Raw genomic sequence first — 12,778 nt, 5'->3', positions numbered from 1 at the left:
CATGATCCGTGAACATGAACTAAGGGAGGCGGGGATTGCTAGAGGGAAGTGGGTACTGAGCAGAGGGGGCGCATCGAGCAAAAATTGGGAATTGGAACCTGACTGGTGTAGCTCAGTGGCTTGAACCCAGGCCTGTGAACCAAAGGATCATGGTTTGATCTCCAGTCAGGGCACATGCCTGGGTTGCAGGCCAGTTCCCAGCATGGGACACACAAGAGGCAATTATACATTGATAGTTCTCTCCTTCACTCCTTCCCTTCCCCTCTAAAAATAAATAAATAAAATCTTTATACAAAAATTGGGAACTATAATAGCATAATCAATTAAATATATTTAAAATATTTAAAAACTCAAAACCATTCAAATACATGGAATTGAATAACATGTTATTAAATAGTGAATGGGTTAACAATGAGATCAGGGAAGAAATAAAAAAGTGCTTGAAAACAAATGAAATTGAACACACAGTGACCCAAAAGCTATGGGACACAGTGAAGGGAGTCCTGAGAGCGAAGTTCATAGCAATAAAGGCTTACCTAAGGAAGACAGAAAAATATAAAATAAACAACCTAACCCTATCTCTACAAGAGCTAAAGGAACAGCAACAAAACCCATAGCAAGTAGAAGGAAGGAGATAAGATTGGAGCAGAATTAAATGGCACAGAGATGAAAAGAAAACAAAACAAACAAACAATAAAACAAAGCATCAATAAATCCAGAAGCTGCTTCTTTGAAAAGATAAATAAAACTGACAAAACTTAACCAGACTAATCAAGAAAAAAAAAGAGGACTGCAAATAAATAAAATCAGAAATGAAAGAGGAGAAGTTACAACCAGTACCACACAAGTACAAATGATTGTAAAGTATGACTATGAACAACTATATGCCAAGAAATTGGAGAACCTGAGCACAAGGGACAAATTTCTAGAAACATATAATCTTCCAAAACTGAATCAAGAAGAAGCAGAAAGCCTGAATAAACCAATAACAGCTAGTGAAATTGAAGCAGTAACCCAAAACTGGTACACAAAGCCCTGGACTAGGGCTTCACAGGTGAATTTTACAAAACATTTAAGGAACTAACTCCTATCCTTCTCAATCTATTCCAAAAAATGTAAAAACAGGGAAGACTCCCAAACTGTTTTTATAAGGCCAGTATTATCCTAATTTTAAAAAGAGGTGAAGACACAACAAAGAAAACTACAGGCCAATATCTCTGATGAGTATAGATTCTAAAATCCTCAACAAAATATTGGCACTCTAGATTCAGCAATACATTAAAAAGATCATACACCATGATGAAATGGGATTCATCTAAGGCATGCAAGGATGGTACAATATCCCCAAATCAATAAAGACAATATAGCACATAAAAAAAGAAAGATAAAAGTCATCTGATCATATCAACAGATGCTAAAAAAGCATTTGATAAAGTGCAGCACCCATTTATGATAAAAACACTCAGCAGAATGGGAATAGAGGGAGCACACCTCACCATAACAAAGGCCATGCACGAGAAACCTATAGCCAACATTATACTCAACAGACAAAATCTAAAAGCTTTTCCCTTAAGAACAAGAACAAAACAAAGGTGTCCACTTTCACCACTCTTATTCAACTGGAAGTTCTAGACACTGTGATCAGACAAGAAAAAGAAATAAAAGGCATCCAAACTGGAAAGGAGGAAAGAAACCTGTTATTATTTGCAGATGACACGATAGTATACATAAAAAACCCTAGAGTCTCCACCAAAAAATTACTCAACCTAAAAAGTGAATTTGGCAAAATATATGGATACAAAGTATTTAGAAATCAAAGGCTTTTTTTATACCAACAATGAAATACCAGAAACAGAGAAGAGGAAAAAAATCCTATTTACCACACCAATAAGAAAAATAAAGTACCTAGAATAAATTTAACCAAGGAGATAAAATATCTTTATTTGGAAAACTATATAGAACTAAAGAGAGAAATTGAAGAAGATACAAATAAATGGAAGCATATACTGTGTCCATGGATTGGAAGAAGTAACATCATTAAAATATCCATAATACCCAAAGCAATCTACAGATTCAACATAATTCCTATTAAAATATTGATGACATATTTCACAGATCTAGAACAAACATTTCAAAATTTATATGGAACTAAAAAGACCCCAAATAGCCTCAGAAGTATTAAGAAAGAAAAACAAAGTAGAAGGGATCACAATACCTGATATCAAACTATACTGCAAGGCCACTGTAATCAAAACAGTCTGGTACTGTCATAAGAACAGAGACATAGATCAATGGAACAGAATAAGGAGCCCAGAAATAAAGATTATGTCTCTATGGTCAATTAGTATTTGACAAAGGGGGCATGAGCACACAATAAAGTAAAAATAACCTCTTCAATCAATGGTGTTGGGAGAACTGGCCTGGTACATGCAAAAAAATGAAACTAGACCACCAACTTACACTATATATCAAAATAAACACAAAACGGATAAAATACTATGTAAGTTGTGACACCACAAAAGTCCTAGAGGAAAACATAGGCAGTAAAATTTCAGATATCCCACATAGGAATATTTTTGCTGATGTATCTCCCTGGGCAAGGGAAACAAAGAAAAAAAAATAAATGAATGGGTCTAAATCAAATTAAAAAGCTTTTGCATGGCTAAAGAAACCACCACCAAAATGAAAGGGAACTGACCATATGGGAGAACAAATTTGCCAATGATACATCAGACAATAGTTTGATCTCCAATATGTATATAAAGAATTTATGTGACTCATTCCAGTAAGCCACTAGGAAGACAAAAATCCAATTAAAAAATGGGCAAAGAACCTGAATAGACACTTCTCCATGGAGGACATACAGATGGCCCATAGACATATGAAAAGATGCTCAACATCACTAGCCAACAGGGAGATGAAAATTAAAACCACAATGAGGTATCACCTCACACCTGTCAGAATGGCTATCACTAATCTATAAACAACAAGTGCAGAGAAAAGGTAACCCTAGCACACTGTTGGTGGGAATGCAGACTGGTGCAGCCACTGTGGAAAACAGTATGGAATTTCCTCCAAAAACTAAAAATGAAACTGCCTTTTGATTCAGCGATTCCACTGCTGGGAGTTATACCTAAGTATCCTGAATCACTAATTCAAAAGAACTTATACACCCCTGTGTTCATAGCAGTGCTATTTACAAAAAGCCAAGTGCTGGAAACAGCGTAAGTGACCATCAGTAGATGAATGGATTAAAAAACTGTGGTACATTTATACAATGGAATACTACATAGCAGAAGGAAAGAAGGAACTCCTACCTTTTGCAAAAGCATGGATGAAACTGAAGAATATTATGCTAAGTGAAACAAACCATTCTGTGAAAGACAAATACCATACGATCTCACCTATAAGAGGAATCTAACAAACAAAATAAACTAATGAACAAAATAGAACCACAGACTTGGTTCTATTGGCATGGAAACATGGAACAGACTGCCAGTGACCAGAGGTGGGGGGATAATTGTTGAAAGAAGGGGAAGGGACAAGTTTAAGAACATGTATGAATGACTCATGGACATGGACAACAGTGTGGGAATGGACTGTGGGAGTGGAGGGTGGGATGGGCAGAGTAGGGCAAAGAGGGAAAATTGGAACAACTGCAATAGAATGACAAAAAAAAAAGAACCCAGATTATGCTGAGGCTATGACTCTAGGCTTCAATTTCATACTTTTGCCCTAGGTAACAAAACATTCACAATGACATCACTCTGTTTAGATTCAAAACTCCCTTCTGCCTTCTAATTCCATAATGCTCTGATGATGTCTAAGAAAACAATCATTCCAGTAAGCCAACATTATGTATCCTGTCCTCTGGCAATGGGGTCCAAGTGTCTGATGAATCAGGGGAGAAGAATTTAAATATGCTAAAACCACCTCCGTTTGAAATCCAGTTACTTGAAACCAGATATTAGTAGATAAAATCACTATATGTGAGGATCAAAAGGTAAATGTAGTGATCACCTTGATGGTTGTTCTCAAATGTTAGGATCTACCTGAATTACTTGGAGGGCTTGTTGAACACAGATGAATGCCCAGAGTTTCTGAATCCACAGGTCTGGGGTGGAGTGCAAGATAAGTGGATAAAAAAGCACTGGTACCTTTATGCTGTGGAATACTACTTGGCTGTAAAAAGAAGGAAATCTTACCCTCCGCAACAGCATTGATGGAACTAGAGGGTATCGTGCTAAGTGAATTAAACCAGTCAGAGAAAGACAAGTACCATATAATTTTACTCATATGTGTAATATAATAGATAAAATAAACTAACAAACAAAATAGAAACAGACTCAGAGATAGAGAACAGGCTGACAGCTAATGGGGAGAGGCATTGGGGGCTGGGTGAAGAAGGTGAAGGGATTAAAAAAAACCCTCATAGATTCAGATAACAGTATGGTGATTACCAGATGGAAAGGGAATTGGAGGGAGGTAGAAGGGGTTAAAAGGGGGATAAATGGTGATGAAAGGAGATTTGACTTGGGGTGGTAAACACAAAATACGACATATAGATGATGTATTATAGAAGTGCACACCCGAACCTGTATAATTTATTAACTAATATCATCCCCCCAAATTCAGTGCATAAGAATAAAAAATTAAAAAAAAAATTTGCTTTGCTTACAGGTTCCCAGGTGAGGTTGATGCTCCTGGGCCCAGCATCATCCCTGAGAACCTCAAATTTGGAGAACTTCTGCACTTTACAATTAGGAAATTGGAATGGAGAAATTGATGGACTGTCTAAGGTAATTCAAAAAACCAAAGAGCTGAAACTAAATTCAGTTTTGGCTTTTTTTTGAGTTGGGTTCGGTTCATTATTCTTCATTCTGCAATACTATGTATTTGCTTAGAAACAATAGGACATTAGAGATCCCAAATCTTTGCTTTTTCATTAGGTGACTGTAGACTCTGGGAAGTCATGTAACCTCTTCATGGTTTTAGTTTCCTAAAATGGGATAATAGTAGTAATAGAACTATAGGACTTACCAGATAGAGTAATTGTGGGGTTAACATATAATAATTTATAGTTCTTAGAATCATGCCTTAGAAACTGCTATAATTGTTATAGTTGTTATTATTAAATATTAATAATTTCCAGTCAATTTGAACATATATTAGCAAAGTTTCACTTCATCTGGTCAAACTGGTTGGAACAGGATAGTAAAGGTGACTAAGGAAAAAAATATTCAGAATGTGACTAATCCTAGAGAAGGTGATTTAATATAATTAGATTTTAGATCTAAATTATCTACTCCATCCCTCTCTTCCTATGTGGGGAACAGAGAAATCATGAAGAGATTAAGTGACTTGTCCAAGCTTTTATAGCAAATTAGTAACACTGCCAGTTCTAGAATTCAGTTTAATTCATCACTTTCTTAGTCTATGCAGTATTTTGAGTGTAGCATCATGGTATTCATTTATAGATTTGTCTTTATTGCCTATTTCTAGGGATGTAGTTGAATTGTATAGTTGACAACAGACCACTATTCAATATCCTATTCAATATCTTTGCTTTGTGTGCCTTTTTCCTGAACCCCACCCCCCTTTTTTGGTTATTGTTCCTGCATAGGGTGAAATGAAATGACTTTATTTCCATTATGTTCTAAGGATACTCAGAAGAGTATTTGAACCTACCAGTTATTCTATACGTTCTCCCCTGTCTCTGTTGTCTTGAGATGAGTCAAAACCACTGAAAGCAAATCACTGTTCAACTTAAAAATAAGGATTCATTTAAATGATCTAAATTTCATTTTGGACAGTATAAGGTTAATAGTGATTAGAAAAAGAATTCCAGCAGCCCACAAATCTAAGCATAATTATGTATGAACATGAGGCTTTTATTGCTGTCAAAATTAATCACTTTTCAACTTCCAGCTGTTAAAACCCTTCTGGCTGCTCTCCAAGCAATTCCCCTACAGTTACTTTTCCTTCAATTAAATTCTGGTGTAGTTCTCAGGCTCCTGTTACATAAGCAGCAATTTAAAAAATGAACTTCTTGGGGTATTCTTTTCTTTCTTTTCCTTTCTTTTCTTTTCTGTGTTTTCTTTGTTTTTGCTTAAACCTAGAAAATGACAGAGTATGAAGGTTGCTCCTCTTACTCTTTCAGTTCAACTTTTTCTTAAGCATCAAAACACACAATGTGGGATTAAAGAATTAGTGTTTATTATAAAGCACTTTATGTGTGCATAGTGATTTGTAATAATTTTTATCAGCCCTTTCTCTAGACTGTCCTCCAAGGTAAGCGAATGTTGTTATATTTGCTGTCTACAATCCCATTCACTTTTCTCCCCCAGAAACTTTGCTGGATGTGTAATTTACAAGTCTGTAGCACTGGGTTTAGGCCTCATGTTATGCTACCACTTATTTCTAGGGTACTAGTTACTCTCATCGCTCCTTTACTTAAAGTGCACAGGTTTGTCATGGTGGCAGTAAATCTCGGCCAGCCTCCCATAAGCTCCCGTGGTGAACTGAACTGCCCTGATTCCAAAAGCAACTGTAGGGAGGCTAGTTGAGCTGTGAAGGGCACAGGCCCATGGAAAACTATGGCCATTGTGTAGAGAGTGAGTCCTTAGTGAGATTCAGAAATGGCCCCAGTACATTATTTCAGTTTATGAATGGAAGTGTGTTCACATCTTTGCCTTTGCTTGGCAAGAAACTGAATGCTTGCATACAGATATTGTATTGGAAGTGCTGCCTTTCCATTCTTCACGGCTGGGATTCCAAGTGGTTAGTCCTTCTATCCTTTTTCAGAGCTCTCCAAAGATGAAAGAGGACTAAAGTTTGGCTCTAGTGGGACTGGGAATTCTGACCCCTCTCAGTTCCCCTGTGGTATCATGTCGCAGGTCCTTCGATATTTGAGTTCGGGAGTTGGTTTCATTTCCCCGGCTTGCCTCTCACAGTTCCTTCTGGTGGGTGTACCCTCTTTGAGTCTGGGGTGGAGAGCACCTTCCCTGGTCATTCCTGTAGTTCCTTATACCCGCCTCCTCACCAGTGCTGCTTTATGCTGTTGCTGCGTGTTAAATTCTGTAATGAACAGATGTCTCTCATTTTCAGTCTCTGTAATTTCTATCATCCTCTACTTTCATGCAAAATTAATGTATTTCCAGATGCTGGTTCCGCCCTGAGCCTTTCTCCTGATAGTAGCAGCTGGTACAAGATCTGACACTGGGCAGGGGGGTACGAAGATGTCTTTGTGGCAGAGATAAAAAAATGTAGAGGTCTTGTATGTCAAAGAAAAAGTGAGAATGCATCAAACACCTTGTCATGCCTCTCCACTGGTTGTGAGCATGCAGTTCTGTGCTCACTCCATGATGCCGTTGGGAAGAGAGACTGCAGCCGCAGGGGAAATCTTCATTCCGTTATCATCATCCTTACTCTAAAGTGGTTCGTCATTAAAAACGTGGACTTTGCCAACCACAGCCAGTCTGGACTTTGGACACAGAGCAAGATTCCATGTCCAAACAGGAGTCCTGCTGGTCAGTGGACTGGGAGTCGTCTGTGGGACTTGACTGCAGCACTAGTCCCCACAGGCCCCCTTGGTTGACAATAGCCTGCTGGTCTAATCCCGTCTGTACTCATACTCAGCCCAAGAAAGTGGCTTAAGGCCTGAGCTCTTGGCAGGAATATGGAGAATATGGAGATTACTTCTCTGAGAAGTAATCAGATTATCTGCTTCTTTACTGTAGTTTATACTGCAGTGAAAAATCTGTGTCAACCTCTCTCCGCCCTTTCATAAATTAGCCAGTCAGTGTGCTCTAGTGTGACTGAGTTGATTTCTTCCAGTCAGGGTCATTTGCTTAAACCTTCGAGCCTGACTGGATGGCCTAGAGTGGACTGAGTCAGGATTCAGACCTGCTCTGACTTTGACAATCAGAAGCTGAAGACTCTTCTATTGGGAAGCTGCTGAGATATCCAAGGTGTAGGTCATGTTGCAAGGGCCAAGGCCAGGAAGGACTGCAGTTGTGCCCCTCTGTTTGGCATTTAATGGACTTTCTCTTGGTGGGGCAGGGCATTCTTACAAGCGCCACATGCATAGTCTTTGTTAATTGGCTTATATAACTTATGCATGGACATTGTTTTCCAGTATAAACACCTTGCTCGTACTTTATATGTTTGTTTCCTTAGTTTGATACTCCATGGGTGGGTTGGCAAGATTCGGTATTCTCTAGATCTTCAGATTCTATGATTCTAACTCCAAACATCTCACCAAATTCTACCCAGAAGTAATTAAAAACAAATATACATGCAATCAACAAGTTGGGGAGAATTCTGTTTGGAATTAGAGTCACTTTGCAGTTGGCAAAATATAGTTACACTAATTTATATTGCTCTTATTCCATCTGCTTTCTAGTTTAAAATGTCCTGGATTGCCTCAGACTCTGTATATGCAATATTTTCCATTTACTAAAATTTTCTGCATAATCCATTTTATTTTTCAGAGAGCTTTTGAAAATGATATTGGTTAGTTTCAAATTTGCAAAGTCCAGTTTTATGTGATATGAATCCCGAGCGTATGAACGGATAATAAAGCCCAAAGAGATAACCAAGGGAAACTTTTAGAAATAAAATGTCTGTGCCAGGGCCTCAGTGCAAATTATGCCAGCAAGTGGATATCTTGGAGCAGCTGGTCTTTGCATTCTCAAGTTCTTCTAAGGCCTTTCTCTCACCACCCCGTTTGTGCTGAAATGCACGCTGCCCACATGCCTCTGTGGAACTGCTTTATTTTGAGCCGTGGAGGCATGCGTGTTTATAAATTTGTTTCTCCACTACTTATTTATGAAAGGGGAATACATTATAAGTAAAAATGTTGAAGATTACAGGAAAACAATACTGCATTAAAAAAAACTTTGATGTGTTGACATGACTTTACCATACCAGTTACAGAAAGTTCTGATTCTGGGCATTGTCGAGGGGAGAGGGTGGTAGCTGCCCACCAGGATCTGGCACTTCCCCTGTCTGTTCATTTGCCAGCAGTTACACTCACCCACTTCTGTTTTGAGCAGTGGGGAAGGGCAAAAGGGATGGAAATCTCAGAGTGAGGGGACTCATCAGTTCTAGCCGTACTGTCTGATCAACTTAACTGATCAGTAGGTTTTCTGAAGACAAATTGGTAGGTTCTTTTCATGGTAACAGGCATTGTTTAGAAGACAAAGAATTTGAAGTTGTTGTTTTTTTTTTTTTTTTTGGTCTGGAAGTGTTAGCAAGGATTTTCTGTTTTGTATCTTTGAGCCTATGGCACCATTATTTAGTTTAGTGTTTATCCTAACACTAAGCTTGGCCCTCGCAACATTTGAAGGCACAAAATTGTCTTCAAATTAATTATAACAATACTTTACGTTCCATTTTCTAGTTTCCATATTTTTATAAAAGTTTAATACTCCAGATGAGCAATACTTAATTGGAGCCAGAAGAGAAGGTATGTTTATTTGATTGTCGTGGGCATGTAAATGAACTTGTCCAGGGTCATAAGGCAAATTAGTGGCAACATGGGAACTAGATCAGAGTCTTCTGAACCCTAGTACAGAGCTCTTTCCATCTAAGAAGGCAGCATTTAATGATTGTCATTAACCAGTGATGTCCTTCATGAAGATGGTTCCATCTGTGCTTGAAGTGGGAGGTTCCTTGAGCTTTCTTAAGTAGACACTCCACGTGGCTACTCAGTTGTTCTTTAGTTTGTCAGGATAGCATCTGTTTGCAATGACATCTGTCATTCCTACTTTGCCTGTTGGATTTTCTGGATAATCCACAGCTTTTGCTGAAAAGGAACCTGCATGTGACCTATTTCTGGAGCCTCACTGGTCTGCCAGTGGCACTCAGGTTTCAGAGGTAGCTGACTACTTTGAGTTGCTTGAAGCTGTGCTTCCAGGCACTTGGGAAGTGCACTTATGGCCTCACAACAAGCACCCACCCTAGCACTCTGTTCAGAAGCTGCCCAGTTATTGCTGTCCTCTCTGCCCCAGCTCAGCTCCAGGTGAGGTGTTCAGGGATGGGCTCTGCTCCTCTCCTGACAGTCAGGCTTCATTCCAGGAACTTTCAGTGTTTCTGCTATATTGCCTGAAATTCTGAAAGCTTCAGAGGTGAGCTGGTTTAAAAGGGTGATTGTGGAATACCTCAGTTGTGCTCACCTACTGAAACAGGGTAGATTTTCCTGCTTTTGACCGTTGTAAGGAGCTTGAAGCTGGGTTAAATGCTACAGCCACCAAAAGGATGTGCTAGGTTTTGTGAAGGTGCAAAGAGTAGAAGAGACCATCATTAGTTTTTAGACAGGGTTTTGCTAAACCCTGTCTTCCAGTTGCCAGAGTTTAGTAAGAATGTCCAAGGGTATATGTGGTTTCTTTGCAATTTAAAGTCAGTTGCTAGTTAATTGACATATAAGCCTCTCTGGAAAGAGCCCTTCCTGTTGGCTTTTAGAAATGTGCCCCGGTTTTGTACGTCAGGGAAAGTTTCTAATCAGGCATGATTTATCTTAAGCTCTGCTCAATCTCCATTTCAAAGGCTTCTTCTCCACTTTCTATGTCTTTTCTGCTCCCTCATAGGCTCTGTACCTCTTAGCTGCTCACTATTACCTGCTGTGCAGCCCCACCTCGGCCTACCTTGACAGCACCTCTGCACCGCTATTGGACACATTTCCCGCTCAAAATTCACCTGACCCGCCTCGTGGCATTCCTTCCCTTTCTGTTTACGATAAGCATTAATTTCCCTTTAAAAAGGAGCCATTATAATCACTACTGTCATCACTACCACATTACAATCATTTCTCCCTCACGTGCATTGAACGCCTACACTTTGCCGAGCTCTGAGGACACACAAAAAGATAAAAAGAATTTCTGCCTTGGGACAGTTTATAGTCTGTCCTCAGGAATGTAAACCTGGAATAAGACAGGAATGTAATCCTGTCTTATTTCTCGAATAAAACACTTAAATATATTCCCACAGGGAAATTATAGGAATATGGTACCTTGGCCAAAAAGTCCATTTAGTTTTTTTCCATAAAATAAAAGACACATTTTTCATTTTCATCAGTAACTTTATTAATTTGGATATTTTGAGTATGTTGGCTATCTCCCATGTGGTATAACATTGATTGTTCTCAATCAATGTCTCAATTTGATCACTATCAACTTGAACTGGTCCACTGGACCATGGAGCATTGTCCAATGGGAAATCTCCAGAGTGAAACTTCACAAACCACTTTTGAGACAATGAGTCACAGCACTTTCTCCATACACTGTACAAATCTTATTTTGCATTTCAGTTGTGTTTTTACCTTTCTTGAAATAATAAAGCATAATATGTCAAAAATGTTGCATATTTTCTTCCATCTTTAATATTAAAATGGCCAAACAAAAATTCACCAATTTTGATATGCTTTTTAAAAAAATGTACACTAATATGACACTTATCACAATATAATCTAACACAGTTGTTTTGAATGAAGTTAAAGACAGCTAAGCAGTACTAGAGCCACCTTACGGAAAAAAACAAACAAACTCCTGGGCAACCCAAAACTTTTGATAGGTCAGTGGGGAGATATTCAGAAGAGGCAGGAATCTTTAAAGTCATATCACATGGTGCTCACTTCAGCAGCACATACACTAAAATTAGAAAGATACAGAGAAGATTAACATGTCCCCTATGCAAGGATGACACGTGAATTCATGAAACATTCTGTATTTTTGAAGCCTAATTGGTAGGAACAAAATAGACAGGGGGATGTTAAGAATAGCATAGGAAATGGAGAAGCCAAAGAACTTGTATGCATGGCCCATGGACATGAGCTGGGTAGGGGATTGCTGGAGGGAAGATGGGTACTGAGGTGGAGGAAGGAAGGCAAAGGGGAAAAATTTGGGACAACTGTAATAGCTTAATCAATAAAATATACATAATTCCTATCATGCCAATGGGTGTTTATAAAAGCCTACCTTTTATCCTGTCTCTCTCACTCCTTCCTGATGACACCGTAGTCACGACAGACGACAAAACCACGTGGAATCAGCTTGTGGGTGGGCTTGTCTGTTGCTGAGGAGATTCTGTGGATATTGCCGAAGCTCATTCTAAATTTCTTTGTTGGGCCCAGAGCACAGCGGAAGTGATGTACATGACTGTCAGACCACAGCCTCCGCCAAGCAGAGGCAAGATACAACAAGGCACACAAAAGCAGAAATCTTCCTGTTTCTGTAACATTTCCAGCTGGAAAACAAATCAGAGCCACACATTCCAGCTATGCTTAGGAAGCACTGAAATATCCAAGTAGTAATCACCTAGGTATGCTAACTACAGCTCCAAATAATTCTGGGGTTGCCAGTGCCATATGCCTTGTAGGCTTCCAATTAACTCTGCTTACTCCTTTCTTTTCTCCATGGTCCAATTATTGGGGAAATTCAGCATGTCTACCCACATCCCCACCCCCAGCCATTCAGAGACAGGTTGTTACATGTTAGAAAGTCTGACCATTACAATAATCCACTAAGCCAATAAAATGCGGGCACTGGAAAAGTTTAGCCCTTGAAGCATGGATGAAAGACTCAAGGTTTATCAATGTGCAGTTTTAGTGCTTAAACTTAGAAGAGACCCAAGGGAAGGATGACCACAAATTTCAGTTTAACTAGGATGCCCCTATTAGTTATTAATATTGCCTCTTTTCTCCCAAAAGTGCTCAGTTTGGATCATAAGTTATATGGTTATTTTGCCTTAAAGATTATCCAGTCCATATTTTAGTTTGGTT

At 38.9% G+C, this 12,778-nt stretch overlaps 1 long non-coding RNA gene and 1 other non-coding gene across 8 annotated transcripts in view; both read left to right on the top strand.

Moving 5' to 3' along the window:
* Positions 1-12,778, top strand: part of LOC119058084 (uncharacterized) — a 224,730-nt gene that overhangs the window by 115,165 nt on the left and 96,787 nt on the right. For all 7 annotated transcript variants that reach the window (XR_008390123.1, XR_008390122.1, XR_005084194.2 and 4 more), the window contains exon 7: positions 4,681-4,799. This is a non-coding gene — a long non-coding RNA (uncharacterized LOC119058084). The remainder of the gene's footprint in view (positions 1-4,680; positions 4,800-12,778) is intronic.
* Positions 11,625-11,731, top strand: LOC119058093 (U6 spliceosomal RNA). The gene has a single exon (XR_005084199.1). It is a non-coding gene; the product is annotated as a U6 spliceosomal RNA (small nuclear RNA).

Source organism: Artibeus jamaicensis, unplaced genomic scaffold (genome assembly GCF_021234435.1).
Source record: "Artibeus jamaicensis isolate MK-2021 breed Jamaican fruit bat unplaced genomic scaffold, CSHL_Jam_final scaffold_369, whole genome shotgun sequence".
Taxonomy (NCBI): Eukaryota; Metazoa; Chordata; class Mammalia; order Chiroptera; family Phyllostomidae; genus Artibeus; species Artibeus jamaicensis.
Note: the sequence above shows the minus strand (reverse complement) of the source record. Positions and strands in the feature narration are given on the sequence as shown.